General features: G+C 42.0%; 1 non-coding gene across 1 annotated transcript; it reads left to right on the top strand.

Annotated features, from left to right (window-relative positions):
- The first annotated feature begins 3,284 nt into the window (after positions 1–3,284).
- LOC127741978 (small nucleolar RNA R71) lies at positions 3,285–3,388 on the top strand. The gene has a single exon (XR_008003165.1). It is a non-coding gene; the product is annotated as a small nucleolar RNA R71 (small nucleolar RNA).
- The last annotated feature ends 2,244 nt before the right edge of the window (positions 3,389–5,632 follow it).

Below are 5,632 nucleotides of genomic sequence, written 5' to 3'. Positions count from 1 at the left end.
GCCCAGGATGCTACTTTCCAACGCCGTTGAGAGCGCGCCAATTGGGCTTCTGTAGCTCCAGAAAATCCGCTTCGAGTGCAGGGAGGTCAGAATCCAACAGCATCTGCAGTCCTTTTTAGTCTCTGAATCAGATTTTTGCTCAGGTCCCTCAATTTCAGCCAGAAAATACCTAAAATCACAGAAAAACACACAACCTCATAGTAAAGTCCAGAAAAGTGAATTTTAACTAAAAACTAATAAAAATATACTAAAAACTAACTAGATCATACTAAAAACATACTAAAAACAATGCCAAAAAGCGTACAAATTATCCGCTCATCACATTCACCCTTGTGACCGGATCAGTGAGGAGCTCCCATCTTCTCTTTTCCACCTTCTCTGCGATTTCGGAGCACTCAGTTTTCGTGACTTGGAAGCCTAGCTCATATATGATCTCCTTCTCATCCATCCACCTAAATTGTAATGCATGGTGAAAGGTTCTAAATTTCTTCTCATCAAAGGGGGGTTGCTCCATAGGCTCCTTCCCTTTTCTTCTTTTGGAGCTCGAGGATGCCATGATGAACGGCTGGGGTTCGGCATTGGATGGGCACAAGGATCACTTCTTTTATGAGGGTCTTAGTTCGGTCTCCAAGGTTATCCCACTCCCAATGTTGCATGGCAACACTTCCCAAGGTACTCTCCTTGAAGACAAGTGTGTAGTTTCATGGGTGAAGTGGCCGAACCCCCCTTTTTCAATTAGTTGTCCCATCGAGTTTTTCTAACATTCCCTTCAAATTCCTTGCAAAACAAAAGGAAAAAGAAATTAGTTTGAATTGTGGCGGTAAAAAAAACTTTGGAGGCTAGTGACCCCCCTTTTTTTGTTTTTGATTAACTAAATGCCATTCATGAATGCAAACCAACCGACCAATCAAATGCCCATGGATGCAACGTTGGTGACACCAAACTTGTTTGTGATCATATGGTGCAACAAGATTTGATTAGAACTCTCATAATATGGAGTGTGTTCAAGCCCTCTTGGTGTGCCTTGAACACCAAACTTATTATGTACTATATGCTGCATGTAGAGATTCTTATAGGTGTTTATCAAAGTTGGTTTAGGATTCATGAACCTTACTTTATTGACTACTATTAACGATAAAAGGAAAGCATATAGAACATGGGTTGCCTCCCATGAAGCACTCCTTTAGCGTCATTAGCTTGGCGTTTGGCCTTTGTCAGGGTGGTTGGTAGTGCTTCAAATCTTCCCCTCTTGTAGTGAATCTGTTTCCATTGGCTTTGTTGAGAAGCTCCACATGTTCTAAGGACAGAATTCTGCTGATGGTGTACACTTGAGGTAGCTGAGATGGGATGGTGGGGAGATGAGGTGGGATAAGTGGAATATAGGCAGAGACCACTTCATCTCCTAGAGAGAAATCCTCTGTAGGGATCTTCTTGTTCCTCCATCCCCTTAGGACCTTTTTCCTTGTGTCATTCGATGTTACTTTGCTCCTTGTGGTTTCTTCTTTTAGAGGGATTTTGTTGCTTATCTCATATGACTCTGGTGGGTCTAACTCCTCTTGGGTTACACTTGGCTATTGCTCCTTCTGACAAATTGCTTGTCAACCATAGGGGTTCTCAGATGTGGTGCTTGTGCTCCTTTGCTTGTCTCTTCCATCAGTTTCTTATTGTGTCCTTCCCTTGATTCTTTTCTCTCATGATCTACTTCTCGTGAGGGTTTGAATACGTTGAAAGTGAGCTGTTCATCGTGTATCCTCAATACTAGCTCTCCTCGCTCCACATCTATAAGTGCCCTGGCTGTGGCTAAGAATGGTCTCCCCAGGATGATGGGGTGGATGTGATTCTCTTCCATCTCTAGGATAATAAAATCTATGGGCAGGAAGTAGTTCTCCACCTTCACTAACACGTTTTCAACCACTCCTATGGCCTATTTTTGAGTTTTGTCAGCCAGTTTGATGATTACGTCCGTGGGTGTTAGCTCATTGATTTGAAGCCTTTTCATGAGGGACAGAGGCATTAAGTTGATACTTGCTCCCAGGTCACAGAGCCCCTTATCAATCATTGTCTCTCCTATAGCACAGGGAATGTGAAAACTCCCTGGATCCTTCTTCTTTGTAGGTAGCTCTGTTTGAATGAGAGCACTGCACTCCCTATTCATCTTTATTGTTTGCCCACCCTTCAGTGAGCTCTTTTTGGCCAGCAACTCCTTTATGTACTTAATGTAGGAGGGCATCTGCTGGAGGGCTTTAATGAATGGTATACTTACATCAAGAGATGCAAACATGTCAAGGAACCTTGAATACATTCTCTCCTTTCTTTAGCTCCTCCCTGTGTGTGGGATGGGGTGCGTGGTTTCTCTTTTCATGCTTTTCCTTTGGGTTGTCTTGGAAGTGTTCTATTTGTGTGTGCACTTCCTCCACATTCATCTCATCACTTATAGTGATCATCTTACATTCTTCCCACCTTACTTTCTTTGTTTCTCCTCTTGGGTTCTTCTTTGTGTCACTTGGGAAACTATCAGTAGGTTTGGGAAACTGTTGAGATAGATACCCCACTTGGGACTCTAGCCTCTTGATGGTGTCTCCCTGGTTTTTTATATTGGCTCGGACTTCATCCTTGAACACTCTGTTGTCTTGGACTTCTTTACATATGTCTTCAAGTAGAGTCTCAATTCTGGAGAGTCTATCCTCGGTTAGTGATGGTGGGTTGAGGTTAGGTGGTTGAGAAGGGTGATTAGGTGGGTGTTGATAGGATCTCTGTGAGGGATGTTGGTGAGTTGCATTGTTATTGGGTTGTGGTTGTGGCGTCTCTGGTCTTGGACTTTGTCTTGTTGGTTTCCCCATCCAAAATTAAGGTGGTTTCTCCAACCAGAATTGTAAGTTTTGGAGTATAGATCATGGGTCTGTCTGGGTGAGTTTCCAACATAGTTGGCTTGTTCTTAGTTACCTTCTTCTCCTGCATTCACTCCTTCTTGAGCTGGTGATAAGGTGATGACTGCTGCAACTTGGTTTTCTTCTACCGTCTTTGTAAGATCTGCTAGCTGGTTGGTGATCATCTTATTTTGAGCCAGCAATGCATCCATGTGGTTCAGCTTCATTTCTCCTCGAGTGTTGCTCCTTTCAGAAGCATAGAAGTAGTCATTCTCAGTGACAGTCTCAATAACATCTATGGCTTCTTCAATGGTCTTCTTCTTGTTTAGAGAGCCCCCTGATGAATGGTCTACGGCCTTCTTTGACTCATAAGAAAGACCTTCATAGAAAATATGTAGTTGAACCCATTCATTGAACATGTCTGGTGGGCATCTTCTTATTAAGTCCTTAAACCTCTCCCATGCTTCATAGAGAGTTTCACCATCTTGTTGCCTAAAAGTTTGTACCTCAGCTATCAGCCTGTTGATTCTTTGAGGAGGGTAGAATCTTGCCAAAAATTTGTTCACCACATCCTCCCAATTTGTTAAGCTCTCCTTCGGAAAGGATTCCAGCCATTTAGAGGATTTGTCCCTGAGTGAAAAGGGGAACAAAAGCAGTCTATAGACATCCAGATGAACACCATTAGACTTCACAGTGTCACATATTCTTAGGAAGGTGGTTAGATCTTGATTGGGGTCTTCTTGGGCACTTCCTCCAAATGAGCAGTTGTTCTGAACAAGGGTGATAAGCTGGGGTTTTAATTCAAAGTTGTTGGCATGTATGGTGGGCTTTTGGAGGCTACTTCCACAATTTCCTAGGTTTGGATTGATGTAAGAGCCTAGAACTCTTCTCTCTTGCCCAGCACGATTCACTGGGCCTTCTCTGGCATGGTTGTGAGCTTCTTCTTCATGGTTGCTTTCCAAGTTCTCCTCCATGTTTGTTTCAAAGTACTCTTCCTCTTCCTTAGTACCAACAACTCTTTTTCCTCTTGCTTCTCTCCTTAATCTAAGGAGGGTCCTCTCAGGTTCAGAATCAAAGGAAGTTGAAGCTCTGCTTCTTCTTCCTGTCATACAACTAACAGAGCAAACAGCAAGAGATAAAATGAAGTGATTATTCTTGTTAGAGTGACTGTTGGTGTGAGTGGTATAAATTATCAAACAGTTAGTGGGTTAGTGAGCAGAATTGTAAGTGAAAGAAAACAACGAGGGGAGAGGGGATGAGGAAGAAAATTAATTGAAATTAAAAGTAAATGACTAGGCAAATTAAACAATAAAAAGAAAATGCTCAATCTAGTGAACTTCTAACTTAATCATTGTCGATATAAAATCAATCCCCGGCAACGGCGCCATAAACTTGATGCGCGAAAACTTGTCTCTCAACAAATTTCCCTTCGGCAAGTATACCGAATTGTCGTCAAGTAAAAACTCACAAAAAAGTGAGGTCGAATCTCACAGGGATTGATTGGTCAAGCAACTTTAGTTGGAAGAATGTGCTAGTTGAGCTAAACAGAAATTTAGTTGGGATTTGCAGAAAATTAAATGGCGGGAAAGTGTAGAATCTTAAACGGGGATTTAGGGAGATGAACATGGAAATAAATGGCAGAAAGTAAAGAGAATGGGTAAGATCAGAAATGGGGGATTCATTGGGCTTAGGATATGTTACATTCTCCAAATCAAGTTCATTCTCATCTCTTCCTCAATCAATGCATTCATTGATCTCCTTGGCAATCTTAGATGATTGGATCCCAATTCCTTGGCAACCCAATCTCTCTAAGCTTAAACAATTGCCCAATTTCTTGATTTAATTGCTCATAGAAAGAGATGAAGTATGGTCACTGATTATACCACATGTATTTCCAAATCAAAGTGCTAGGAGGATTACATGTCACTATATCCGTCCAAACCCCAATTTGGTCCAACAGAGTGCATCCTTCACAAAACTAGAAAATGCATAAAGTAATCTCCAAAAGTGCTCAGCTTCTCTATAGTTCAAAACTACTCCTATATATACTACTCTTCTTGATCTTCTAGTGAGTTCTTCAAGTCTTGGATATAGGCTTTGATCTTGAGTTGAAGTAGTTACAATCTTCAGTGGGCTAAGCTTTGTTTGCAAAAAAAAATGTGAGTTAGGCATGGGCGTTAGTTAGGACGTTAGTGGTGTTAACGTTAAGTGAAAATATGGGTTCGAGAATGTTAGTGACAATCACCTTTTCCACTAACGTTCCAACCCAAGATGATCAACATTAACTTCAACGTTAGTGGCACTAATGTGACCACTAACGTTGCCTCTTGGTCCTTCGCAAATGTTATTGGAACTCACCTTTTCCAATAACGTTGCCTTTTGCCCCCTTTCCCTAGTTAGTGACACTTACCTTTGTCACTAACGCTCCAAACGCCCTTCCTTCCCACGTTAGAGTTCACGTTAATTAGATTAACGTGGCCACTAACGTGGTGCTGATTGCCATCTCCCAACATTAGTGACAAAGGTGATTGTCACTAACGTTGGCTCATCATGCCTAGCTCCACGTTACTCTTCACGTTAGTGGTCTTAACGTGACCACTAACGTGGGCACTCTTGGTTTGGTCCAACGTTAGTGACAAAGGTGAGTGTCACTAACATTGGTGATTGGTTCTTCATCCCACGTTAGAGTTTACATTAATTGGATTAACGTGACTCTTAACGTGGCTTCATTGTGCCTTTGGAGCTCCTCTTCATCCTCTACGTTA

Source organism: Arachis duranensis, chromosome 9, assembly GCF_000817695.3.
Source record: "Arachis duranensis cultivar V14167 chromosome 9, aradu.V14167.gnm2.J7QH, whole genome shotgun sequence".
In the NCBI taxonomy this organism is placed as follows: Eukaryota; Viridiplantae; Streptophyta; class Magnoliopsida; order Fabales; family Fabaceae; genus Arachis; species Arachis duranensis.
The sequence above is the reverse complement of the archived record's forward strand: the minus strand, read 5'-3'. Positions and strand labels throughout refer to the sequence as shown.